General features: G+C 42.5%; 2 long non-coding RNA genes across 2 annotated transcripts in view; both read right to left on the reverse strand.

The window, feature by feature from the left end:
* The window catches only part of LOC145524134 (uncharacterized), an 80,125-nt gene extending 75,812 nt beyond the window's left edge, over positions 1–4,313 (reverse strand). Inside the window, exons 1-2 of the long non-coding RNA XR_014067228.1 lie at positions 4,173–4,313; positions 933–979 (exon numbers count right to left, since the gene is read on the reverse strand). This is a non-coding gene — a long non-coding RNA (uncharacterized LOC145524134). The remainder of the gene's footprint in view (positions 1–932; positions 980–4,172) is intronic.
* Positions 4,314–11,786: 7,473 nt separating this feature from the next.
* The window catches only part of LOC145524142 (uncharacterized), a 40,107-nt gene continuing 24,038 nt past the window's right edge, over positions 11,787–27,855 (reverse strand). The window contains exon 2 of the long non-coding RNA XR_014067253.1: positions 11,787–15,597. This is a non-coding gene — a long non-coding RNA (uncharacterized LOC145524142). The remainder of the gene's footprint in view (positions 15,598–27,855) is intronic.

Consider the following 27,855-nt stretch of genomic DNA (forward strand, 5'->3'; position numbering starts at 1 on the left):
TCTGAGCGCTCGAAGCCTGTACTGCCCAGGACAGGAGCCACTGGCCACAAGTGGTTACTGGACACTGGAAATGTGACTAGTCCTTCAAACTGAGACACACAGTTAGAGTGAAATACATACTGGACTTGGAAGACTTAGTATGAAATAAATGAATATAAATGTTAATATTTTAAAATACTAAAGTGAAAGTGTTAGTTGCTCAGTGGTGTCTGACTCTGCAACCCCATGGACTGTAGCCCACCAGGCTCCTTTGTCCATGGGATTTCCCAGGCAAAAATACTAGAGTGGGCTGCCGTTCTCTTCTCCAAGCGATCTTCCCGACTCAGGGATCAAACCCAGGTCTGCAGCATTGGAGGCAGATTCTTTACCATCTGAGCCACCAGGGAAGCTCCTTTAAAATGGATACTATCTATATATGTGGTGTTAAATAGATTATATTACTAAAATCAATTTCACTTATTTCTTTTTTTGCCTTTTTAAATATGGTGACCAGAAAAGTTTATGAATTACACGTGAGTCTCACATTTATAACTCTCTTGGAAGGAACTCCAGTAAACAAAGCATGGTGCCTAATCTTTAGCACAGCCCAGTGGTGGCCCTAGTCTCAGTTCCCTTTTAAGGAGATAATGCACAGGCCCTGAGGGGTTGAGAAGCTTGCTCAAAGACACACAGCCAGCAAGAAGAGGGAAAAAAAAACAAAAACCGAGGAGTGATAGCAGAATGATGAGTATGGCTTGAACTAGGACAGTGGCAGGGAGAGGGAAAATGAGCAGATGGAGCTCCTTTCTTAGGTAGAAACACTCTCTGCCACGGGTCGTGTGTGAGGGGGAAAGGATGACCCAGGGTTCTGGTCTGAGGTCCAGGGGCATTTGGGTGACACAGGGAAAGAGGCACCAATGTAATATTCAATCCCAGCTTTTCCATTTACTCACTGTCTTATCTGGACGTTATGTCACCTCTTGGGACTCAATTTCCGCAGCTGGAAAACAGGAATAAAATAATAGAACCGCTCATAACGGAGTTGTCATGAAAAGGGAACAGGAAGGTGTGTATAAAAGCACTGCATATGTGTTTGTTGGTTAATTGTTTTAAAAGAGAAGTTTCAGGGACCTTAAACATTCCTGTCGTCCCCTCTCCTGTCATTTCCCAGGCTTCCTGACCAGTGATTAGGTCCCGGGCCACCTCCCCTGGGAAGCACATGCTAGAGAGCACCAGTGGAATGGCTTCTGTCTCCCAGGGAGGCTGCCTAACTAGGGTCACAGCCCCTTTCTCACCCAAGAAGCTAGGCCAGGGCCACAAAGCCGAACAAACTCTCATAGTGTCAGGTCAGCCCTGGGAAGAAATCCAAGAGGTGGGACCCATCTAGGCTCCTCTTCCTTCCCCCCACTAGCCGCCCCCCAAGGGTCAGGATTCCTGGTGCACAGGCCCACAGATGCTCAGTGACATACCTTCAGGGGCAAACTCAGCTCCCTCTCAAGAGACTGTCTTCACTGTGCCAGGACAGAACCCTCCATCCTGTTCAATGCCACTATATTCTAGGAGAATGGCACCCGCTGGAGTTGTGTGCAGCAAGACCTCTGCGAATTAAGGTCATGCTTAGTCCTGCAAAGCCCAGACAGAGATCTGAGAGACAGATGGAGGGTGTTTTGAGGGCTCTCTCTGTCCCTTTCTGTAATCCTAGGCAGGCGCCTTCCCTGAGTCCTCCTCTTCCTTACATACCGTAGTCCCAGATGGAAGGAGATCGGAACTGAATGAGGGGTCCTTCTGCCATCCTGCCCTGCCCTTGATCCTGACCTTGGTATACTCAGTTCACATTCCTATCTGTCATTTCTATTATATTGGGCAGGGTAGATCCTACTCTAGTCTGATTTGTGGTGCTTAGTAAATGTTTGTTGAATGAATGAATGAATGAGTAAGTCCGTCTCTGCTAAGATCTCTACCAATAATTGTTTGCTACAGAGATCGTTATATTATAAGGGCAGTTTTTTTCTTTTATTTTCTTAATATATATATATTTTGTTGAAGTATAGTTGACTTACAATATTTCAGGTGCACAACAAAGTGACTTGGTTATACATATACACATATATTATTTTTGATATTATTTTGCATTATAGGTATTACAAGATAATGACTGTAGTTCCCTGGACGATACAGTAAACCTTTGTCGCTTGTTGCATATCTTTTTTAAATTAGAAATCTAGCATTCTATTCATACTAAGTCAAACAAGTGGAATCAAAATGTCATATTTTTTAGTTAGGCAAAAATTCCTAAGTTTTCTTCATTATATAGTCCAGTTGTTTTTAAACATAACAATGGCAGTTTCTTTCAAACCAAAACAACTTTAAGAGCCAAAGGACTGACCACTCTACTATGGTGTACCCAGTGTGACCTTGGGGAAAAGGAACTTTTTCAATCCTTCTCAGATGATACAAGTAGGCAACAACCTACTGTTAACACTTGCCCCAACCTCCCTGTGAACGGTTTCAGGTGGACTGGACAGAGCCCTGGGAGAGAACTTTCCAGCTGTATTATTGCCTGGCAGAATTCTCTGTAACAAGGCTGACTTTTCTCATATCTTCACCCAACTTCAGTATCCGGGCCTGGGATATCAGGGCCACACTTTCCACACCTTCTGAAAGAGCCTCACCTCCTGACTAATCTTCACAGAGCTTTTCTACATCACCTATTTTTGACCCTTTGTGAATCATTTCTCATCAGGGCTGGAGTCTAGGGTGAGATGATTAAGGTACTCCCCACAAGGTATAAAATTTAAGGGGGCACCAAAAACCTCAGTAATTTTAAGATTAATATTTGGATTAATCATTTTAAAAAATCAGAATTAATGCAAAATAATCCATGATGAACAAAATGTCAGAAAACATTTTAATTATATTAAATATTATTTATCTTGGTTATTGAATTTCTTGGCACTCCCTTAAATTGTGTGCTGAGGTGAGTACCTCACTCAGGCTAGTTTCAGTCCCAGAAGAGTGGAGTACACTAACCTCAGCTCTAACTAACTGCTGTTGGCTTTAGCATAGACTTTAACTAGTGAGAACCAGCTTGAAGGAGATCCGTAAATTGGTGATTGGTCTGGAGCCCAATACGTCTGTCAGAAAACCAGGGAAACAGATAGGCAGGGGGCCAAGTCTATTGTTCCAAAGTTTCCACAGGCCTTGAATGGCCCTTGGGCTCTGCAGTCTGGTGATCAGAGGTGTAAAGATTTCTGAACAATTCCAGCCCTTTGATATGGTTGCCAACACCCATATTTTTCATCCTGGGAACAATGCCACAGAGGGTCACAGCCTCCCTCCCCCACCTAAGTGAGGAAGTGTCTGCTGGTGGCGGGTGGGGACAGGTCCTATGAGAGCAAAGTTCAGAAGGACAGAGGAGTCTTTCTTATCCTGACTGCCTGTTCTTTTCCCTCTGGTACACACTGACCTCCCCACCCTTTTGCACTTTCAAAAACCTGTGCTTGTCTTATTCCTCTGTTCCCCTTGGTCAAACCAAACACATCTCTGTTCCTCCCTGTGGAGGAGTAGTCCCAATACTTCCCAGCATGTAAACATTTCCTTTCTCTGGTTTAGAACTTGGCTCTGGCTCTACTCTTGTGTCCCAACCCCACTGCAATTTCTTTTTTCAAAAAATGCAAGAGAGTGAGCTATCTTGTTATGGAAACAGGGAGACACAACCTCAGGTTCCTCTAATTAATCCTTTAGAACTCCTCTGAAGAACTGGGGCATCAAATTCATCAACAAAGTCCTTTCTGGGGAGGCACCATCTGGGGATGCCCATCCCCCCACCGCGCCCCACGCCTGCCCCGCCCCCTACCTCCCCTCCCCACAGCCAAAAGGAGGTATCTGTGCTAATTTGACTGCTGTTTTGGAGGAATGCAGGTGAAGGAGAGGTAGTTTCCACTAGGCAAAATGTTTTTTCCACTTCCTGTTCTTTGCTATTTTGCTGTCTTCCGGTGTTAAACCACCAGAGTTTCGGAATCAGATGAAACACAGTGTAGGCCTGCCACGTGGCCTCCATCCCCCCAGAACCTGGTGACTCAACGAGATTTCACGGTGCCATTGAAAGGACAGGCTTTTGCAACGGCAGAACTCACTGTCCCAAACCAGGCTTTAAGCCTGGATCTCTTGAGTTTTTTCTTCCTAATGCTGACCTGATGTAGATGTGCATCTTTTTCAGTACCCACAACTTCCTAGGAATGACTAGGGGTCTCTCTCGCCATCGTCTGGCCCTTGTGAGGAAGCAAGGAAATGCAGCAGGGTGGGGGAAGCCCCTTCAACGACAGCTGGACGACAGCAGATCCGGCTCTCAGGACCGGAAGTGTGGGCGTGTGTTATGTTGCCGCGCAACCAAAGGCAACCAAGCAGCAAACCTCAGAAGGCAGAGCAGGTTAGGGAGGAGGAGTCTCAAGCACCTCGTGTCCCCCAGAGACTGGGCCCAGCTCGATCAAAGGAAAAGTCAGCATCCAAAAGTCCACAATGACGCAAAGGAAGCCAGGGGAAACAGTCAATGGCGAGTCACCACTGATTCACAGTCTGAACGGTAGAGCAGGACCAAGCTGCAACCGGCAGCCGCTCGTTACCTTCGCTTTACTGATAAAGGAACCGGAAGCAGGAAAGTTAACTAATCCGAGTCCCACTGCCAGCGTCAGAGCCAGAACCACCGCTCTATGGCCTTCTGTTTGTATAGCTTTAACAGTTTGCAGACTTTCTCACGTGCTTTAGTTTCTTCTGATCCTGAACTGAGAGCAAATATTTATCCTTCAAGGGAGAGGCCAAATGAGGACTGCTTCGTTTCCTCATCTGAGAGGATAAGAGTACTTGTCTAATGGAAGTCTTACTAGGATTAAATGGGTTGATAATGTTGAGGTTTCAAGAGGATATAAAAATAAAGGACACCCCTCATCCATTACAAAGCTCTGAGTAATTAAGGAATGGACATGAACAAGTCAAATAAATGGAATCAACATATCAACTTTACTCTCATAGGTTTTATACTGAAGTCAGTGGTTTATATGTGTGGGTAAGTGAACCCCAGAATTAGGCAGGGTACCCACACAGGCTGGGGCAGGCCGCCCAGTTGTGAACTGTCCCTGTAAACCATGCATTAGGGGAGAAGAGAACCAACTGGGGCTCTGGAGGAGACCCGCTGCCCAGAGAAAGAAGAGAGAGGCTGAGCTATGCATTTGGGCTTCTTACCCACATACTCACCACAGAGAAACTGCTTCTCCTCCCCTTTCCTGGCCTCCTGTCCCTCCCAACTCCTAGGGAGGAGTGAGTCAAGGAAAAAGGAGAGGTCAGAAATCTTATGCCAGAAGTGCTTCTGCCATGTGGAAGGAAATATCAGGGGTGAGGAAGAATTTTTTTTTCCACCCTAGAAGCCCCATAAATATGCATAAACACTTAGTACTTGGTACAATAGTAAGTGCTCAATAAAACTTAGCTGTTACTATTATTTTTCTAGTTAGAGCCTATTAGTCATAGTAGAGACCGCCTTATCTGCCCCAGTCTGATTTCTCTAATAGTGTCTGCCCTTATTAGATGTGTGACCTTGGCATGTTATTTAAATCTCTAAACCTCAGAGTGCTCCTCATAACAGTAATGTTGTTTAATCTCATCACGTCCGACTCTTTAGGAGCCCTATGGACTGTAGCCTGCCAGGCTCCTCTGTCCATGGGATTTCCCAGGCAAGAATATTGGAGTGGGTATCCTTTTCCTTCTCTAGGGGATCTTCCTAACCCAGGGATCAAACCCACATCTCCTGCATTGGCAGGTGAATTCTTTACCACTGAGCCACCTGGGAAACCCAATAATAATAATACCTACCTTATAATTGGAGGTGAAGTGGAAAAGACTTAGCAGGATGCCTGGAGCATATTTAATAGTCAATGAATGGTGACTGTTGCTCTTATAAAAATAATTTGGGAGTCCAGAGCAAAATAAATGCAAAATTAAGACTGAGACATGATTGATTTAGAAGAGGCATGTAAAAGAAAGCCTCACTGCTATCCATTAAAATTAGAGCAATTGCTCCCATTGGATCTACAATCTGGCCACCTGAGAGTGAAGCCTTGAAAGTACTACAAACCTTTTGGGCCTTTTCCCATCACTTTCCTGGCTTCCCTTGTGGCTCAGATGGTAAAGAATCTGCCTGTAATGTGGGAGACCTGGGTCAGGAAGATCCCCTGGAGAAGGGAATGGCAACCCACTCCAGTATTCTTGCTTGGAGAATCCCATGGATGGAGGAGCCTGGTGGGCTACAATCCATGGGGTTGCAAAGATCAGACATGACTGAAACGACTGAGCGTGCCATCATTTTCATACAAAGATGAGAAAGTCTCAGTCTGGTGTTGACCTTGGGAAGCTGATGATATTCTTGAAGCTGTGAGCTCCTTGGGAAGGATAACTAAGTGCTGTTTTATGTGTGGACCAAAATGGCTTGAGCCAGTCACAGAACCTAAAGACCACTGTCTGAGCTCCAGGAAGATAATGAGGTTGTCTGGTTCACTACTTTGTCTTTAGCACCTAGCATGATGTGTGACACACAGCACACATTCATTAAATATTTACTGAATAAGTAAGTGAACTGGCAGATTGTTCTCCACATCAGCAATGGGGAGATGGTACCTGAGATGTGGTCTGACTCCTCATCTAGATGTAATGAATGCTGAACCAGAAGCGTTCCTACAATCCCTGACTTTGGTCTTGCTTAGGGCAGGAAGGAGGGAGGGAGGGCAAGGAGACTTAAGTTGCTAAATAGTAAGTAACCCACAGAACTAGAGATTGGTGCTTTTTTTCTTCAAACACCCAATGGGTATTATTTTGAATATAGAATTTTGAGTTATTCATGCTAAGGATTTCCTATGCCAAATAAGGTAAGAAAGAAGGAAAGATGGAATATCTTAGCAATCAGGGTAAACTAGCAGTAACTCACTTTGAGACAGGGGTGGATGTAGGATGTTGGCAGAGTTAATCAGATTTTATCCTAAAGTCTCAGGCAGCCAAAGAAGCTACTTTATGTAATAACACAAGACTGAAAACAACACAAATGTCCATCTAGAAAGGAATCTATGCAAATGGAGTACTGTGCAGCTGTAGAAAAGAAGTGGCTCTGTGTATTCACATGATCTCTGGAATATATTGTTAAGTGAAAAAAGCAAGATGTGCAACAGCGTGTAGAGTATATTAGTATTATCTGAAGAAGGGAAATACAGCTACTTATATGTATGGAATATAAACCAAACACTAGTAAAACTGGTTATCTGCAAGGAGAAGGGGGTCGAGTGACAAGGAGAAAAATATACAGAAGACTTGACTTCTCTCAATGTACTTTATTTTGTAGGGTTGACTTTGGAACCATGTCTATGTTTTAAATATTATAAAGCAAAAATTTTACAAGATGGGTTAAAAAAAGAAATTTGTAAAGATTGAGAGCAAATGAAATGAATCTGTCTATCGAATTAGTGGCAACAATACAGAAAGGAATTATTTCTAATAACTTTATAATATAGTAAGCTAACTCTATCCCTACTGTGATATATCCTAAAGATAAAAGGAACTATGTCTTAGTTTGCCAGGGCTGCTATGAAAAAATACTGCAGGCTGGGTGGCTTACACAACAGAAGTTTCCTATCTCACAGTTCTAGAAGCTAGAAGTCCAAGATCAAGGGGTCAGCAGGATTGGTTTCTTCTGAGGCTCCTCTTCTTGGCGTATAGATGGCTATTTTCTCCCTGAGTCTTCACACAGTCTTCTGTACAGTCTCTGTCTTAATCTCCTCTTCTTATAACACCACCAGTCATAGGATTAGGACCCACCTAATGAATTCAACCTTAATTACCCCTTTGAAGACCCTATCTCCAGATATTGTCACTTTCTGAGGTATTTCAGCATATAAATTTGAAAGCACACAGTTCAGCCCATAACAGACTATAAGGAAATTTAAAACTATATTCCATGCTGCAGTGGTAATATTGGTATTGGGGTATGTGTATAGTTTTTAGCCTGAGCTAAGCCCCCAGACACCTTGAAGCAAAGATAAACCATACCTGTTTTCCTTTCCAAATTCCTGACCCAAAACATTATGAGCAAAATTTAAAAGTTAAGAGGTAAGATGGGGTGGGAGGTGAGAGAGAGGTTCAAGAGTGAGGGGACATGTGTATCTATAGCTAATTCGTGCTGATATATGGCAGAAAGCAACACAACATTGTAAAGCAATTATCCTCCAATTAAAAATAAATAAATTTTAAAAATGTGGTTATTTAAGCTGCTGAGCTAAATGATAATTTGTTATACAGCAATAATAACCAAAAGAGAAGCCTTTTTGTCCTCACCCCCTACCAAGAAAAGCAGTTTTCGGGCAGGTGGTGGGGCCTGAATATTATCAATCTTCTAGATATCATTCTGCCTACCAGTTTGCAGGATTAGGGAACATGTTAGGGGAACATGATGTCACAAAAATATAATCAGGAAAGTCGAGAATGTGGAAATCTCTACAGGACAAATAAACTGACTTTTTCAACAACACAAACAAAAAGTTGCAAGAAGAGAAAAAGAAGGGAAATTTGTTGGTTAAAAAACTTGAGAGACAGATCAAGGGGTAAATTCGCCATAGGGGCGTTGGGTCCTGATTCAGACAGACCAGAACAAAAATATTATTTATGATACAATTGGAAAAACTTGAATACTAACTGGATATTTTATGGTATTCAAATTATAGTTAATTTTTTCAAGCTTGATAATGTTATTGTAATTATATTTTGTCCTGTTTTTTTTTTTTTGATGTTGTTGTTGTTTTAAGGGTATTTATCCTAAAGAGATAGATGCTGAAGAATACGGATGAAATGAGGTAAGGTGTGGGGTTTTTGTCAAAGTAATTGTGTATGTTGTGGAATCTGGGGGGCATATGGAGTGGAAAGATATATTTGAAACATGATTGGTCGTAGGTTGGTAATGTTTTAAGCAGGGTGATGAGTGTATAGGAGCTTATTTTATGGTTTTGTGTTTGAAAATGTCCAGTAAGCAAAAGTGTTGTTGATGTTGTTGTTGCTTTTTTTTTTGAGCAGAAAACTATCCTTCAAAATGTTTGAAGGTATAATTCACTGAACAAGCATTTCATTCAATATTAGTTGAACACTTACTGTGCACCAGGTACTCAGTTAAACTCTGAGGCTGCAGATGTGGATTGGTCATGGTACTTACTGCCTCTTTGAAGCTAGTTTATGGTCTAGTGGCCAAGAAAGCCTGTACACAAATGAAGTATAGGACAAAAAACATGCCAAGTATTACAAAAAGGAATAGACTGTCTAGAACAGTTTCAAAAGCATGTATCTTTACCAAATCCATTCCCACCCAACCATGACTTAGATGCTTGACTCAGCATTTACATGCTAAGTGTTTCAAGGCCTAGTACAATATAAGTTTGAATGTGTATAGAAAATGTGACCTCAAACTATTTGAAAAACTCTGTGTTATGATATGACTGCAGCTTTTCCAGCATTACAGAGCAGGAGAAACTCCATGTATCTACTTCATGCTTGTCTTAGTCAGCTAGGGTTGCCACAGCAAAATACCATAGATGGGGTGGCTCAAACATTTATTTCTCACTGTTGTGGAGGCTGAAAGTCCAAGATCAAGGTGTCAGCAGATTCAGTTCCTGATGATTGCCTTCTTCCTTGCTCAAAAATAGCAGCCTTCTGGCTGTGTCCTTACGTGGAGAGAAACCGTGAGTGCCTGGGTGTCTCTTCTCTAATCTCATCATGAGGGCCCCAGTTTCAATGCTGCCACCTTAAACTAATGATCTCGTAGAGATTTCATTTCCAAATATCATCACAGGAGTTAGGGCTTCAGCATAGCCGTATGGAAGGGAAACAGTCCATAGCAGCAGTCTACTTCAATGTATCTTTAAGGTACAATCCACAGACCCAGCTATAACCCTATGACCTGTTGAGCCTTTAAAAATATTCAATATCAGAAATTTTGCCCCAGATTCAGTAGGTCTAAGTTGAGCCCTGGCATCTGACTTTTTACTAACCTCCTAGTAACTACCTCAAGCATCCTAGATGAGAACCACTGACTTGGAAACGGCCATTAGTGGTGGCCACATGTGGGGGGAGGGGCAACTAAAACATTAAATTTCATAAGGTCAGTATTTCCATCCCCCAATTTCTAGTTTCTAAGTTTTTAAAATTAATTTTTATTGGAATATAATTGATTTACAATGTTGTATTAGTTTCTACTGTACAAGAAAGTGAATCAGTTATAAATATATTCACTCTTTTTAATTTTAATTTTTAAATTAATTTTTATTGAAATATAGTTGATTTACAATGTTGTGTTAGTTTCTGCTGTACCTGCAGAGTGAATCAGTTATACATATACATATATCCATTCTTTATTTTTAGATTCTTTTCCCATATAGGTCATTACAGAGTATTGAGTAAAGTTCCTTGTGCTAACAGTAGGTTCTTATTAGTAATTTATTTTATATATAATAGTGTGTATATGTCAATCCCAGTCTTCCAATTTATCCCTCCTCCCCGCCCCCATTTTCCCCCTTGGTAACCATAAATTTGTTTTCTACATCTGTGACTCTATTTCTGTTTTGTAAATAGGTTCATTTGTACCAGTTTTTTAGATTCCACATATAAGCAATATCATATGATGTTTGTCTTTCTCTGTCTGACTTACTTCAACTCACTATGACAATCTCTAGGTCCATCCATGTTGCTGCAAATGGCATTATTTTGTTCTTTCTTATGACTGAGTAATATTCTATTATGTATATGGACCACATCTTCTTTACCATTCCTCTGTAATGGACATTTAGGTAGGTTCCATGTCCTGGCTATTGTAAATAGTGCTGCAGTGAACATTGGGGTGCCTGTATCTTTTTGAATTATGGTTTTTGCCTCATATATGCCCAGGAGTGGGATTGCTGGATCATATGGTAGTTTTAGGTTGTTTTTTTTTTTTTCAATATTCCCGAGCTTTTTTTCTTTGACTCTTAATGATTTTATTTTTTAATATTTATTTATTTATTTGGTTGTGTTGGGTCTTCGTTGCATCTCCCAGGATATTCATTTCAGCGTGTGGCCTCCTCTCTACTCGTGGTGCATAGGCTCTGCAGTTGTAGCGCAGGCTCTGTAGTTGCAGTGCCCAGGCTCAATTGCCCTATGGCATGTGGGATCTTAGTTCCCCGACTAGGGATTGAAATCATGTCCCCTACATTGCAAGGCAGATTCTTAACCACTGGGACCACCAGGGAAGTCCCCATTTTTAGGTTTTTAAGAAACCTGCATACTGTTATTAGCAGTATGCAGGTTTCTTAAATTAGCGACTGTCCAATTTACATTCCCACCAACAGTGTAGGAGGGTCCCCCTTTCTCCACACCCTCTCCAGCATATATTGCTTGTAGATTTTTTAATGATAGCCATTCTGACAGTGTGAGGTGGTATCTTATTGTAAGTTTAGATTTGCACTTCTCTAATAATTAGTGATGATGTTCAGCATCTTTTCATGTGCCTCTTGGCCATCTGTATGTCTTCTTTGAAGAAATATCTATTTAGATCTTTTGCCCATTTTTTGGTTAGTCCATTATTTTCTTTGGCTGCAACACTTCAGAAAGCAGCATGACATTTTGGGTTTTTTTTTTTCTTCCCAGAATGAGAAAACTTCTTCAACACAGGACCTCTGCATTTTCTTTCCTCGTATTTCAAATTCATTTAACACGTTTGCACCCACCCGAGAAAAAGAAAATTTTCTAGACTGTTACAAGGGATTACACACATGATTTATTAAAATATGCATTCCTTGTAAAACCATGACTTTGCTTTCAGTTCACTAAAATGTGCAACACATTTCATGGGATTAATTTCTAGAACACTTTGGGTCTTGGAATGGGTTTCAAGATGCTACAACTAACTATTGATTAGTCGCAAACTGATTTGCTTAATTTGTTGAAAATTTTGCTTCTTCTGCCTTGTGTCACCATGGCCTGCCTGTGTGTGGGTTCTTGGCTTCAAACCACCAGCCTAAAATGATAGAGTTCCCTGTCCCATGTGTGCCAGGCACAGTGAATGACAGCACAGAAGGAAAATACACATCCCCCACATTCAAGATTAAAATGCAGTTGGGGAGAGAAGAAATCACAAGGGATTATAAAAACAGTATAAGGCAGTTTATAAAGTAATGACCATGTTCCAAATTTTTCCTTGTTTAGATTCCCTTTAGAATGTGTATTTGTCTGCCAGCTTAAATGACTAGATGAGCTGAGTGATTTGTTTTCTTCATTCCTCTGACCAAGCATGGGCTATCAGGGAAGGCAATCTGGCATTTTCCAAAGGCCTATGAAAATAACTTGAGCTTTGTATAAATTTGCATGAAAGAGAGGGAATAGCCATGATCTTCTGTCACTGAAACGTTTGCACAAAGCTTAGGCATCATCGGAGTTCTTTATTGAGAGGATTTGACTTCCAAACCATGCTTGGAACAAGCCGTCGTCAGGGACATCCTCCACCCTCCTCCCCTTTCTCTCTCACTTTGGTCATTGCTGTTACGTAAACTCCGTCATTCTTTCCCTTCAAGCTCAAGTTTGCTCATCTGGGCAGTACCTTTTTCCACTGGACCAGCCTTCTATAACCTCTACAGGGAGCTTTGTCACAAACACAGGTCCTGATTAACCCCGTGAACTGGCCAAAGGATCCTTAAACTCTTATGTTTAAGAACTCATTTCTTTTTAAGCCCATTTTATAATTCTCAGACTCTGAGAATGGAAAATCATACCACAGGCCTTAGAGAGAGGCAATTGAGAGCTGGCTAATGAGTGTTTCCTTTGTTTTGAATAGCTAGCTGTTCTCACCATTTCAAAGCACTGACTCCAGTTCTTGGCACTTCCTTCTTGGAATCTGCCAAATGCACCGCATTTTGGGGCAGCATGCTCTGGATCTTTGGTCCTGGAGTCTGGCTTTGATACTGTACACATTTGATTTTATACCCTCTGTGTCCTCCTCTTATTCAGTCAGGACTTAGACATAAAATGCCTATTTCATATTTACTGAATTCTCCTTGGGAAGAGAATTACAAGAGGTAAGAGAGCTAATTTCCCAAGAAACACATCTTAAAGGGTACAGCTGGACTCCAGGAAATTTCCCACCTGGCCTGCCGGACAGAACTGTTCAGCAGGCTCTTCATGTGATCACAAGTGCCTTGTCTACTAAACACCCCTTGAGATTTCTTTTGACTGTAAGTCAGGTTTACACGGAATCAAGGATTTCTGCCTGCTCAGTGCTGCTAGAAATTCAAAATCTTTGCCTTTCTTACTGCTTAGATGCTTATTTGCCTATTGTACTGAGATGTGAGATACCAGCAATGTGACTGGTATCTCTGGGAAGTGAGGGCTTGGTCTAATTATCATGACAAGATCTAAGCTAATTTTATGTTTGTAAAAATTGGTCAGAACCACATATTGTATGATTCCATTTAATGAAATGTCCAGAATAGGTAAATCCATAAGGTACAAAAAGTGGATTAGTGGCTGCCTAGGATCTGGAAAGTTTGGGGGGAGGGAGAGAAGCAATCAGAGTGGCTGTTTATGGGTATGGGGTTTGTTTGGGGGATGATGAAATGTTCCAAAATTCTTTGTGGTGATGGTTGCACAACTCTGTGATTATACTAAAAACCATTGAGTCATACATTTTAAATGGGTGAATGGTATGAAATGTGAATTGTATCTCAATAAAACAGGAAATACACAGGCAGCATCAGGGAGGGTGTGTATACAAACTTATTCCAGTGAAGGAGACAAGTCACCATCCGTCCCTGTAGGAGTAGTCTGGTCTCTGATCTTGTTTACTCTGACTGTATATACACTTTCTATTTGGGGCCTTTTAATAATCTTATTACAGTTAGTGAGCAACAGTTAAGAACCACAGTGAGGCCTTGGTTACAGCTTTTCTTTGTTTTCCATCAACAGTAAACATGACTAATGTCCCCATAGCTCAACTCAACCACATACATGGAATCAGGAAGTTTTGTACTCACACCATGGGCTACTGGGGCTGACCAGCTGGAGATGTATCTCCTTAGAAAGACAGTGGTCGAAAATAAATAAATTTATTAAAAAAATAAATAAATAAATAAAACCAAGGACTTAAAAAAAAAAAAAAAAAAGAAAGAAAGACAGTGGTCGGCTAAACTTGGGCTCCAGAGCCAAGATGTTGGTGAAGGGTGGGAAATCATCTTCCTCTGACCTGGGGGTAAAGGCTGCTGTGGAAGGAAACCTGAGAGCAATGAGTTCTCTGTCTTGGTCTGGACATAAAGGCTGGGAATTCATGAGAAGAGTAGATTTTGAGCTCAGTGTTCCTCTAAATAACTTCTTGTCCAGCACCCCTTCTTCTACCTCAATCCCCCCGTCACTGACCTCCAAGGGAAACCATACCAGATCGGGCACACAGGAGCTGGGTGGGGGTACCTATGATGAAGTGACTGCACCAGAGAAAGGGTGCAGCAGGAACAAAGAGTATGAGACAGTTCCTTCCTGTCACTTAGTAAAAAGGGTCTGTGATGGTTAATTTTATGTGTCAACTTGGCTGGGACACAGTGCCCAGATATTTGGTCCAATATTATTCTGGATATTTCTGCGAGGATGTTTTTGGATGAGGTTTACATTAAATCAGTGGACTTTGGATAAAGCAGATTGTCCTCCATGATGTGGGTGGACCTCATCTAATCAGTCGAAAGCTTAAATAGCAACAAAGGCTGACCTTCCTGGAGCAAGAGTGCATTCTGCCAGCAGACTGCCTTAGCCCTGCATCTGTAGCATCAGCTCTTCCTGGCTTGCTAGCAGAACCTGTGGATACAAACCACAACTGTTTCCTGAGTCTCCAGCCTGCTGCTGGCCTCTGCCATCAGATTTTGGACTTCCAGGCCTCCACAATGGCATGAACCAATTCTTTAACTGGAACAATTCTTAGTTCCATTTCTCTGGAACACCCTGACTGACACAGGCCCATAGTACTCGCTCTTTAGGAGTGACACTTGAAGCAGAACAGAAGTACCACTTTGATCTCACCAACAGGAGATTAGCAGATGGCAGACCAGGGACAGGAGCTTCCTGAGTAGGAGCTGAGGCCTCAGTGCAGTGGCTCAGTGAGCACCGCTGGTGAGAGAGCCACCTGAGAAATGCTCATGGTGCCTCCACCTAGAGAAGAGGTGCTAGAACACCAACCTTCTGAGCTCTACCCGTGGCTGGTTTTACCACTGGAAAAACTACAGCAGGTTCAACTGAAATACTAAAGCATTTCCTGCCTGCCAAGCCGGAATCTTCATGTTGAAAGCTTCTTATAGGGAAAGTCAGTCCAGGTTGACTCTATAGGCTTGGAATGGGTGATTCTGAATTTCTGTTCATTTTGGACAAAGCTAATCAAATGCTCATTAGGCACCGGCTGCAACAGAAATCTCCATGTTCAGCTTCTTGAGCCGCCTTCAGACAGTGGAGGCTCCCCTAGCAAACAACAAACAGCAACTCTGTGGAGTCCTTGTGCGCTGGGACAATGCTTGGCAATCAGCAGGGGTTCATATCCTGAAATAAATAAACGACATCCATTTAGTCACGCTTGCTGCAGACTATGAACTTCTTTGAAACAGACAGACACATGGATACTCTGAAAGGAGTCACGCTGGTAAAAAAGATGGCAGGAGAAAGGGGCTTGGTATTTAGGAGAAAAGGAAGGGAGCTCCACATGGGCAGTTACACAAAGGAAGGTGTGGAGGAGGAAACAAGGAAGCAGGAGCAAGGCAAAGGCCACGGCCAGCTGAGACAGGAAAGTCCGCCAGAACGCACACTGCTTGGTCTTTGAAGATGTTTCCTTCAAGTCCCATCCTGCTGTGAAGCCTAAGAAAGCCGGGATGGTGAGGATTTTTGCCTGGGAGCCTCTCAGACACACACTGTCCTGCTGCTCCTTTGGCACAGGGTGCGGTTTTCTGGAATCATAAACATTTCTGTACAAATGTCCTGATTCTCCACTTAAAATAAAGGCAGGCCCCCTCGGCCCTTGTTTTTGGAATAGTATATTCTTAGTGCAAGAAATATGAACCAAACTAGGATTTAAGCGCAAAACGAATTAAGAAAATTGGTGCTTATAAAATAGTTTGCAGTACTGAAGGAACAGGCTTCTGGGCTGGTGCCTTCTGCAGTGACTCCCTGAAAACCCAGAGAACTGACCCCTACCCAGCACCCCCAGGAGCTATAACCTCTGCCAAACTTAGGAGGGTGGGGGATCAGGGGCTGTCCCTGGAACTACTGAGTTCATGAACACAGTACAGTTGCTATACTTGAGAAGTGTAGAAGTTAGATCAGGAACCCCCTGCTGTTAGCGACATGAAGCTTGACCAAGCAAGTCCAGAGAATGTTTTAAAAACATTAAAAAAAATCCCACCACTAGTAACAATAATGGGGACCACTTTTCTATGCTTTCAATATTTGGAAGAGTGGTGCTTAAGTGGTTGAAAAACCTGGCTCTTGGATGGTGCAAAGTAATTTTTTCTTTACCCTTTGAATCTTTCATCTGTCTTGACCAAGTATATCTTGGAGGACAAAAGGGAAAAAGCCCTTCTCTCTTCTCTTCCTCTCCCTCCTGAACCCTTGAGTCACTCATCTGCTCTCTGCTCCCTCAGTCTTGCTTCTCCCCTCCCTCCGTTCCTGGCTGGCAGTGATGTGGCTCTATCCAGGCTTCTCCCAAGTGGAAGGGCTTAACCTACTACTTCTGGACACTTCTCGACACTGAGCCATGCACATCTGATACCTCATTTAACCCTCCCAACAATCCTGCAGGATGGTATGTTATTCTCATTTCACCGATGAGGAAATGGACAGAGAGGTCGCACTGCTAGGAGTTGGTATATCCAGGATTTGAGCTCAGCTTTGTTTGGCTCTTGATCCTGGGTCCTTCCCACATCTTTAGATCTTGTGTCATTTTGCATCCCCTGCCCATAGGACAGAGGTGTTCCAAAGGAGCCCCGCGGTCACTCCAGGTGCATGCACTGAAGGGACCCTGTGGAAGGTGCCAGACTCCAGGCCAAAGCTTTCTGGGACCCATCACTCATAGTAAAGGCTGTTGGACCTTTGTTTCCACCCTGGGGACTCCTTCCCTGGACACATCTTCATTCCTGGCACATTCTTTTTTAAAATGAACTTGGTGGGAACTTATGGTTTCACTCCCCAAAAGTCCACAAAATTCCAAGCAAACCCCAAATCTTGTAGGTTGCAAGGAGTAAGTATGTTATTTTTGGCAGAAATAATTGTAGTCTGGCAGTAAGCTTCTAAAAACATAATAAAATACTTTTTAACATCCTGTTTTTTCCTTTTTTTTGTTGATTTTTGAGCATTTCTTCCCAAGCAAAGAGTTATGCAACAAGATTTCAAAATTGCCAAACTTTTGTTTTATTGGTAGTTTTATTTGGTTCCTTTTCCATGTTTCCTTGCATCTTATCTGCTTTGAACTTTAACCTAGGAAGTGAAGTGACCATAAAGCCTGCAGAGAATGGCCTAGAGACCACATGAGGCTGGATAAGTTTCCTGGAACAAAGTGAAAAGCTCTGAAAAGCTAATCGTGGACAGTAAAGGTCATCCTTGGTCCCCTGTCCATTAGCAGGCAAGTCTTGAGCCTAGAAATATGGATGTGTATGATAAATGGTCCTTGCTCTTCCTGCACCAAAAATTTCAGATCCGTGTCTTCAGGGGGGTTTCAGAAACATCCATTCCCCATTTCCCATGAAAGCCAATCTGTCGCAGGTGTTAGGAGTATGGTTAGGAAATAGTGTCTATCTTCATCCAGATCCTGGTTCTGCCACTTCTAGCTATGTGATCTTGTGCAAGTTACTTGACCTCTCTGTGGCTCAATTTCTTTACAGTTAAATGACAGTGATAAAGCATCTATTTCATAGGGTAGTTTGGGGGGTTGAAAAAGGTAATACTACATATAAAATGTCCTGGCCCTGCCATTAACTAGTTGTTGACATGGGACAACTCACTTCAGTTCTCTGAGGCTCAGCTTTGAATAGTAAAAGTAAAGGCCTGGGCCCAAACCCTAAGGTTTGGAGCTTCCTAGATCCTGGGGAAACCTACACAGGCCCCAGAGAGCAGATGGATAACCACACTTAGGTGTGAAGCTCAATCAATGTGAACAAGCCATGTCAGCTGGTAGTGAAGCCAGCTTACGTAACAGAAGCATAAACGAGAGGGGCAAAGACATCAGTTTTCTAATGGATGGTGTCCAAAGCCTACTGCAAGGCCACATAGCTGAGATTCTGCACAGCCGAGAGGGGTGCCTCCCTTCAACAAACATTCAGCATGTGGGGATGATGTAGTGGCAAAGTGAATGTTGAGAACCATTGGCCTGTGGGTAAGAGTATTTATCTGGTGTGATGTTCTGATTTATGGTAAGAAATAGATATCTGATCTTTGTCCCTGTTCCTGGCATAATGCTCCAGCTGCTGCTGCTGCTGCTAAGCCGCTTCAGTTGTGTCCGACTCTGTGCGACCCCATAGATGGCCGCCCACCAGGCTCGCCCATCCCTGGGATTCTCCAGGCAAGAACACTGGAGTGGGTTGCCATTTCCTTCTCCAATGCATGAAAGTGAAAAGTGAAAGTGAAAGGGAAGTCGTGTCCAACTCTTCGCGACCCCATGGACTGCAGCCTACCAGGCTCCTCCATCCATGGGATTTTCCAGGCAAGAGTACTGGAGTGGGTTGCCATTGCCTTCTCCATAATGCTCCAGAGCCCCTTCGAATTTCTTAAGTGATGAGAGTGATATAGGTGCCTTTTTCAAAGAGATGATTTTTGGACCCCACCTGACGATGGGGGCTGGCTACCAGGAGAACCAACGTGATTAGAGAGAACTTTCAGTCACATGCCCTTGACCTAATCGGAGGGGAGAAGGGCTGGAGACTGAACTCAGTCACCAATGACCAGTGATTTAATCAGTCATGCTTAAGTAATGAAGCCTCCAGAAAAAGCTAAGGGGATGATAGAGGATGAGATGGTTGGATGGCATCACCGACTCTCAATGGACATGAGTTTGAGCAAACTCTGGGAGATAATAAAGGACAGGGAAGCCTGGCGTGCTGCAGTCCACGAGGTTGCAAAGAGTCCGACATGACTTAGCGACTCAACAAGGAAAAGCTCAGAGGACAGGCTTAGGGGAGCTTCTGGGCTGGAGGAGGTGGAGACTTGAGGAGAGTGGCGCGCTCGCTGTGTCCTTTCCCCCCGCCTGGCCCAACGCAGCTCTTTCAGCTGGCAGTTCCTGAGTTACACAGTAGACTATTGATCTGGAAAGTAAAATGTTTCTGTAAGTTCTGTGAGCCACTGTAGTAAATTAATGGATCCGGAGAAGGCAATGGCACCCCACTCCAGTACTCTTGCCTGGAAAATCCCATGGACAGAGGAGCCTGGTAGGCTACAGTCCATGGGGTCGCTAAGAGTTGGACACGACTGAGCGACTTCACTTTCACTTTTCCCTTTCATGCACTGGAGAAGGAAATGGCAACCCACTCCACTATTCTTGCCTGGAGAATCCCAGGGACGGCGGAGCCTGGTGGGCTGCCGTCTATGGGGTCGCACAGAGTCGGACACGACTGCAGCGACTTAGCAGCAGCAGCAGCAAGGAGGGAGTTGGTGGAACCTCCAATCTAGGATCAGAAGCACAGGTGACAGCCATTCTTATGATTGTGTCTGAAGTGGGGTGGGGCATGAATTTTCACAGGACTGAGCCCTTAGCCTGTGGGATTTGATGCTCTCCAGATAGATAGTGTCAGAGTTGAGATGAACTATAGGACACCCAGTTGGTGACTTAAAATTGCTTGGTGTGTGGTAAAACCCCACATGTTGGAATTGGGAGCAGAAATATACCTGGCATCAGAAAGATCTAGGTTCACATTCCAGCTATCCTGTTTATTCTTTGGGTGACCTTCAGCAAGTCACTTAACCTGCCCTAGTGTTGTTTTCTCCAAGTGCTATAGTCATTGTTAGATAAATAAGTATATTAAACACCTATGACAGTTTCTGAGAGAAACTTTTTTTTTTTTTAATTTTTGGCTGTGTTGGATCTTTGTTGCTGTGCATGAGCTTTCTCTAGTTGTATTGAGTTAGGGCTACTCTCGAGTTGTGGTACATGGGTTTCTTGCGCAGTAGCTTTTCTTGTTTTGGAGCACAAGGTCTGGGGCACACGGGCTTCAGTAGTTGCAGCTCGTGGGCTTCGTCTAGTTCCCAGACTAGCAATCCCTTATCCCCTGCATTGGCCAGTAGATTTTCTTTAACCACTGGGCCACCAGGGAAGTCCTGAGACTAATCTTTTTTACTAATAACTATCATTGATTTCTGTTACCATCACCTACAAATGAAGCATCATCAGCAGGTAGGAGGAGGGAGGCAAAGGGTGAACTTTGTTGGTTAGACAGACTCTGGGAAAGGTACTCAGGTGGGCTCAGTAGATAAGGCAAGCTAGAATTTGGAGGGTTTGTCATTGTTGTAAATTAATTTGGCTGCGCCAGGTCTCAGTTGTGGCAGGCAGGATCTTTTAGTTGTGGTGTGTAGGATCTAGTTCCCTGATCAGAGGTGGAACCCTGGAAGCGATTGCATCGGGGACATAGAATCTTAGCCACTGGATCACCAGGGAAGTCCTCAAGCTAGGGTTTGGTCCAGGCAGCCATCAGTATCTTCAGGGGAAATGACTGTGTCTAGATGGAGTCATGGTTCTTGAGCAATTGACTCATTCCTAGGAGAGTCCCAGCCCATGCGGGCTGTGGGAGGGTGGATAGGAAGGCATATAGCTGGCAAAGAGCAAAATGGAGTAACTCTATGGGGCAGGTCTTCAGTCCTAATGAAGGGAATTGAGGCACCAGGGCAGCATAACCAACTAGGTCACTGCAGGGTGAACATCCAGCAGAGGAAGTTCTGCCTCACTGATCACGGCCACCAGTGACTCTGGCACTCAGCACAGCTCCTCGCAATGTGATCACCTGGTGCCCAGGGAGGCGAGTGGTCAGTATATGGTGCACTGAGGGAGACAGGAGTAAGGAGAACATTCCTCAACAGTGACAAGGGCCCAAACCTGGAAGAAAATGACTTTTCTTATCTGCCTAGGATGCACATGTAGTTTTTTTTCTTAGAAAAGAGAGCTCCTGGGTCTATCCCAGCTATCTACTCAGTTTTTTAACAACTGCTGAAGCAAAATGAAATGGACAGGCTGGAGGGTAAGAATAAATAAAATTACTTGGCCTGAAGATTTGGTGGAATTTCCCCAAATAGTTTACCAAATATGAAATGTTTTAGGCTCAGACTGGGATTTTTTTTGTTTTGTTTCTTTTTAATTTAGAAGCTTGAATACTTGAGCCTGTTATAAACTGTGTTACCAGAAGTCTGGAAGTTTATACTTCAAGTTCCCTGTTATTTTTTTCCCTACTCGCTTGTTGGTAATCATGCAATACTCATGAGGGGAAAAAAATAAATCTGGGCTAGATGCAGCTTTTCTAAAGCCCTTCTTTTTTTTTTTTTAAACCTGCTCCTAAGATTTTCATTTACTTTAACTTCTGTTTATAGTACAGTTGCAAATACCTTTTGCTCCTCTACAAATCACTGCATGATTTTGGCCTCAGCTTTGTTTCAGCTTACTGGGATTTCTCATTTATGCTGCCTGTGAGCCAAGTGTCTATATAAGGCCCACTCAACTCCAGTTGTGTGTTGTTGGATTTCATCTACACTTCAACTTTGAAACAAGTTCCCTAAATGAATTAGTTCTGTCTTCTTGGTAATGAAATTATCACCAGCAGCAACACCATTTCCTTTTATTTATTTATTTTTCTAAGAGGAAATGCTTCAAAGTCTCTGATTTGAAAAATGAGAAAAGGCGAAAAGTTGGCTTATATTTTTATATATTGAAATCTTTTCAGTAAAGATTCTAGACTTGACTTTTTTTTCTTTTAGCTGAGTTCATGATCATCATCTAATTTAATAATACTAATTTATCATACTTCTTATAACATAACTGGATCTGAAATATCTTCCAACTATCTCTGGAAGAAAAATTTCAACTTAGGTATAGGATCTGAGAAGACAGTTTGGAGACAAATGAGTCAAGATTATTTTTTGTGGATTTCATCAAAGCCGATTTTAAAAATATTGTGCTATTAAGCTGTTTTTTAGATCAATAATTATGTAGGCCTAAAGGTTTACACAAATAAGTAAGCAGAATTTATATTTTCATTTAGCAGTGCATAGATTTTTATTACCTATTAATGGAATACAAAGTGCTCTTGGTAGTTATTTTGGTTTCAAGTTAGCTTCCTATCTTCATGACCTTTATTAGATTTAACTGGCCTAAAACCAGCTAGAAAAAAAATCCATTACAGCTCTGATTTATTCATTTCACATTCACCGAATCAGAAGCTTTTATAAAGATCTATTCTATCAGTCAATAATGTCTTGGTCTCAGCATTTTCATAGTTGTAACTTTAGACCTTGTCATTGTAAAGAGAGCCTCTTTTGGTACTGTTAGAAATAATTTTGGTTTGGTAGTAAATATTGGTAGATTTACTCTTAGTTATCGAGTTTCATTTGCAAATGATTTAAAAAGTGAATGAGAATTTTTTAAAATGGAATAGAGTAAATGTAGGTGGTTTCCTCAAGTCATCATAAAAACGTGTTTAAAATAGCATTTCCAGCTCAACAATGAGAGTCATCCCAGACCAGGGATGATCAATTTATATTCTGTGCTCCTGAGGTCTACTTAAAAAACAGCATGATACACATATTGTAAAGGACAGAATCCTAAATTGTGTGTTACAGTGTGTGTACTTGCATGTGTATATAGCGGTCAGGAAGTAGTTTTTGGGCACAAGAAATCTGAGAAACTCTAAAGATATGGAATTATAGTAAACATGCCAGAGAGGGAAAGGGAGTAAAAGGTGAACTAAGAAAACCCTGATAGTATTATTTCATCCTGTTCAGTGTTGGTAGAATGCTAAAAAAGTTTCTATTACATTCAACTAAGAAGGATCAATTAAAGAGTGGAGAAGTGTTGGTTGAATAGTCAAATGCTAGGCAGGGAAAAGTAATGTCACCAGAAATTACTCCTGCAAGTTTCAGTAGAAGGTTGCAGAACAATAAGCCTTTGTTAACCCCATACTGGTTTATTCAAATAGTGTGTAATTCAAAGCAATTGCTGCTCCCCAGGCAGGAATTAAAATTGCTACGTTGGAAGGGAGAATAATGTGTCAGTCCAAGGGGAAATCAGGTCTGGAAAAAGACCTCTTGGTTGAAGAACCTCATATGTCCCAAAACAGCTTCAAAGCAGGCCAAGTAAAATAGACTGACTGTGAACCACCCTGTGAAGTCAGCTGGCCTCAAACTGAGCTGTATTTCCCTTGTTTCTCTGCTTCTCTCTTTTTTGGTGGATGGCAAGATGTCCCCAGAGCAAGGAGCAAGAGTGGAGGGGAGGCAGAGAAATTCTAGTACTGGATAAGCTATTACATAGAAAGTGACTCCTTGTCCCCCAGCAGGGACGTACAAGATCATTTAATTGAACTCCATCATCCATGTATGGGCTTTATGTATATTTAATTGGTGGTGATGGTGAGTACAGAGCATCCTCCCCTGGCGTAAAAACATTGGACAAGAGTCAGACATGAGTCAACTGCAAGAGGAGGCTTGAATCATATTTTGAACAATTTTGGTCAACAGTCCTTCAGAGAACAATCTTCCGGTTTTATGGTGTCTTTTTTTGTGGAATTAAATGTGAACAGCTTAAAATTTCACAACTTTTAAAAAGTCAGCTTTGATTCCAGTGATTGATCTGTCCATGCTTCAGGGATACCAAGCCAAGTCAGCCCCCCAACAACCTTTGGTGAGGCTATGCTAAGCGACCGGTTCTTGTGAACTGGCTAATTAGGCAAATTAACAGACAATGCCAGCAAAACCCTCATGAAGAACACTCCTTAAATGGGGTGGGCCATTTGTGACCTGAGAACTGCCTGTTAGGCACTCAGGTAAGCCATAAGGAAGACCCAGAGATGATACACCTCAGTGGGTTTGGATTCAAACAGTTCTTCCTTGGTCTGGGATTCTGAACTGGCGTTACATGTTCCAGCATGCACTCAGCTTTCAGTGTTACTAGGGCAGAGGAACTGAACGCTTGCCAAATATCCGCATGCTTCCGCATCAGTCACAGCCCCTCCGTAGTGTGCCCTGTCCAACCACCGGGACAGAAGTAAGCGGTGTCACTTCCAGGCTGTGCACAGGAGAGCACACATGTGTGCATTCTCCAAGCATCCTCTTCTTCTACTGCCAGGATGGTGAAGGCCCAAGACTCTAAATGTCAGAGCTCGTATCAGCCAGGGCTGTTGAGCAGGATTCCCTTGTGTCTACCTCCTGCTCTCCCCCTAGCCTGCATCAGTCACATAAGGAAAGCAAGAATAAACTTCCATTGTGTTGAGCCAGGATTCTGGGCTTAGCTGGTTACTGCAGCATAGTCTAAGCTAATACAGCTGCTTTTCTAGATCTTTTTGTAAAATAAACAAAAAGACAAAAATCCATCTGGAGAAGGGATGAGCAATCTGAGTGGTGCCATCCTTGAACCAACCTAGGAGGCTCTGCCAGGTTGCCTTTGTATCATGCGGTCCCAAAGTTATTCCACTCTGTGAGTTGTGGCTGTTCCTGCAGGGTGTGTTGCAGGAGGAAGTGAGGAAGAGCCTGGTCAGTTGGGGGGATGATATGGGTCAGTTCCCTTCTGATGGTTTCTCTTCTGATTCACCAACCCCCTCTTGGGATTTTAGACTTGCTAAACATATGGTACAAATCAGTGAAATTATTCATTGTGGTTTTCATTTGAGTGAGCTAGTTTCCGCTCCTAAGAAGGGTCTTAACAGAACAGGAAGTTTTTCTTGGATCTAGAAATGGAACTCTTGCCTTCTGACATGAGTTTTTACCAACTTCTGCAAATCTCAATTTTCCTACTTCCCTGTCAAGAGGGTGGGGCAAATGGAAGAGAAGAGATGTAACCAGAAAATGCTGATTTGTACAGTAGTTAAGAGTTAGGGCTGATTGGGTTTGGAGAGCAGGGGGGCGGGGGAGAGGGTGGGGTGGCTGGGGGAATGGCAGTCTGTCCAAAGCAGATCACCTCCTCCCAAATGACCACTTAATCTCCTACCTCTTCTATCACTTCGGCCTTGACAAAGAAGTATGAAGAGAGAAGTGAAGGGTCAAGGAACATTATGATAGTTGGTGGTCACCTCTTGATAATAACCTTTGACTTGTGTGACCCAGTGGACATTCCTTGAAACATTCTGCTATGCCTCACCCACTAGATTCTGCTACATGGGGACAGAGGACATGTTTCAGTACCCACTACATGGAGGGCACCCAAGAGTGCTTGCAGGAATACAGGAAGGAATACTTGATTCTCATAACTATCATCATAGTGAGATAATCACTTATAATCATTTGAATGAGAAAATCAAACATAATTTCTATTTTATGTATGGAAAAATGGAAACATTAAGAATATGTTACTTGCTCAGTCATGCAGGGTCAATTAAAAAGTGGAACTAAAACCCAAGTCTCTCAATTTCTGTTTTAATTGTTTAACCAGTTAAAAGTCCTCTCCCCACCCCATATAACAATACAGACCATTTATCATCACTGCCATCATGTAATGTAAACTATTATCCAGAGATGCTATGTAATTTATGTCTACATTTGTATTAGGCAAGACTGTCAGGAAAGACATCAAGATCCTAGTATCATTATCACTAGGGGATAGAGTCTTACAATGCTAATTCTTAAGTCCTTACTCATCTACTCTTTGTCCCAAGAATAAACAAATACCTATGCTATCCAAAAAATAATATAGAAGGTAATACTGCCTCTAGTTTTCAGTGTTTTCTGTGTATAGGGAATTTAGTCGGCTTCTAGTTGAGCATTTTGAATTATTAATCAAGTAGGTTTGGAGTGGGAAACCACAGGAAAGGAATCATGGCAGAAAATGCTACTTGCCCTACTGTCTGAACTTCTCTTTTTTTATTTGACTGCGTTAGGTCTTATATTTGGCATGCGGGACCTTTAGTTGCAGCATGTGAGATCTAGTTCCCTGACCAGGAATTGAACCCAGGCCCCTTTCATTGGAAGCACCAAGTTTTAGCCACTAGACCACCAGAGAAGTCCCTGAACTTTTCTCTGTTGGTTGTTGAACCTATATCCTAAGGAATACAGATCTAAACATTTAGTAGAACAGTGCTCAGGCTTCCTGATCCTGAAGACAAATGTACTCTTTGAGAAGAATATACGATTGAGTTTGTCAAGCTTTCTTTTGTTTATGGGCACAAGGACCTGTTTCTACCCTGGTAATCAAGAGTAGGTCCTTGGTCTAGAACATGGTAGTTACATCATAGGTGTGATTAAATACAGATGCAGAAATTTATCTGGTATTTTCAGCAGATCATATATACTTGGGCTCTCTCACTTTCCAGTTCTCTCTACCTGATACTAACCAACTCATCCCCACCTTTATTCCATCCCTCCACCACCACCACCCACTTCTGCCACCCCAGTTCAGAACTTGTGCATATGGTGCCAGGATTTTGTTTAGGACAGCTACTCAAATGAGCCTTCTTGCCATCTAACCTCTCAGGCAACATCATGAATTCAAGGCCACATCTGCCACTTAATATACATTTCAAATTAATTACCGGAAATTAATCATGTACTAACAGGATAAGTTGACAAAGGATAAACCGTGGAGAAGCAATTTAAAAGAAACTGAGCTTTTTTGATTTCTCTTACGGGGACACAAAATGTGCTCATCTTCCAAGTTGAGTTACTCGCTGGCCAGATTCCAGCCAGAGACTCTAGTCTGTGACCTTCCTGGGTCATCCCTGGAAGCCCCTTTATACTCTATAGCCAGAATCTCAGAGAGAGGTTGCTAAAGTCCCCCAATCCAAGTTAATTAGCAGCTCTGGTCTGTTCTTGGACATTTGTAACTCATCCAGGCTCCTCTAGATTAAAATACCTGAATGAATGCTGGAGACATTTCATGGTTGTGTTTTGAGAATTCCCTCACAACCTGGACGGTTATTCTCTAATACCATAAATCATTTCCCCCATTTTCCAAGTAAGGGGTGTAAAAAGTCACACAGCAGTCAGGATTTAAACCTTTCTTCGTCTCAGGCCAAAGCCCATTTTGTTTCTACCCCTCACTGAGCAGAGTTGGTCGAAAGGGTGGAAAAGTCATTTGACAGCATTCCAGCCCCTTCAGCATCTTCCCTGAGTAGCTTTGTTATTTGCTGTAAACAGTTGTAAATTTCCAGAACCACAGACACACCCATATAAAAATGTTAATGACTAAAATGCCCTGTAAAACCAATAGAAATGAACAGTGTATTGACATTGCACTGGAATTCTGTCTCCTACTTCCCTCCACCAGCACAAATAATTGAGAATGAACAGGATTTTATTTTTCTTATAGTCAGATCTCTCAAGTCTGACCCCTTCTGTCATTTTGTGAACTTCTCAATTATGGAAAAGATGATGGTGAGTGATATGCTTTAAGCTACTTTTCAAATAATGTAAAGTCTGTTCTCCTAAGGAAGAAACTGAGGCTTGTTTAAAAGACAGAACTTTTCCAGGCCCCCAGGCTCTGCTGAAATTCTTGTAGAGGACACATCTGTGGGCAGCTCTACTGTTAGTGCTTATGCTTTCTAAAAGATCCAGAAACTGTAGCTTTTAGTGAAGTGCCCTGCTAGAACAGCAGGCTTTAGAAAACAACCAAAATCCCACTGGGATAAAAGAGGT

This window comes from Giraffa tippelskirchi, chromosome 10 (genome assembly GCF_054371585.1).
Source record: "Giraffa tippelskirchi isolate mGirTip1 chromosome 10, T2T-mGirTip1v1.2.pri, whole genome shotgun sequence".
Taxonomy (NCBI): Eukaryota; Metazoa; Chordata; class Mammalia; order Artiodactyla; family Giraffidae; genus Giraffa; species Giraffa tippelskirchi.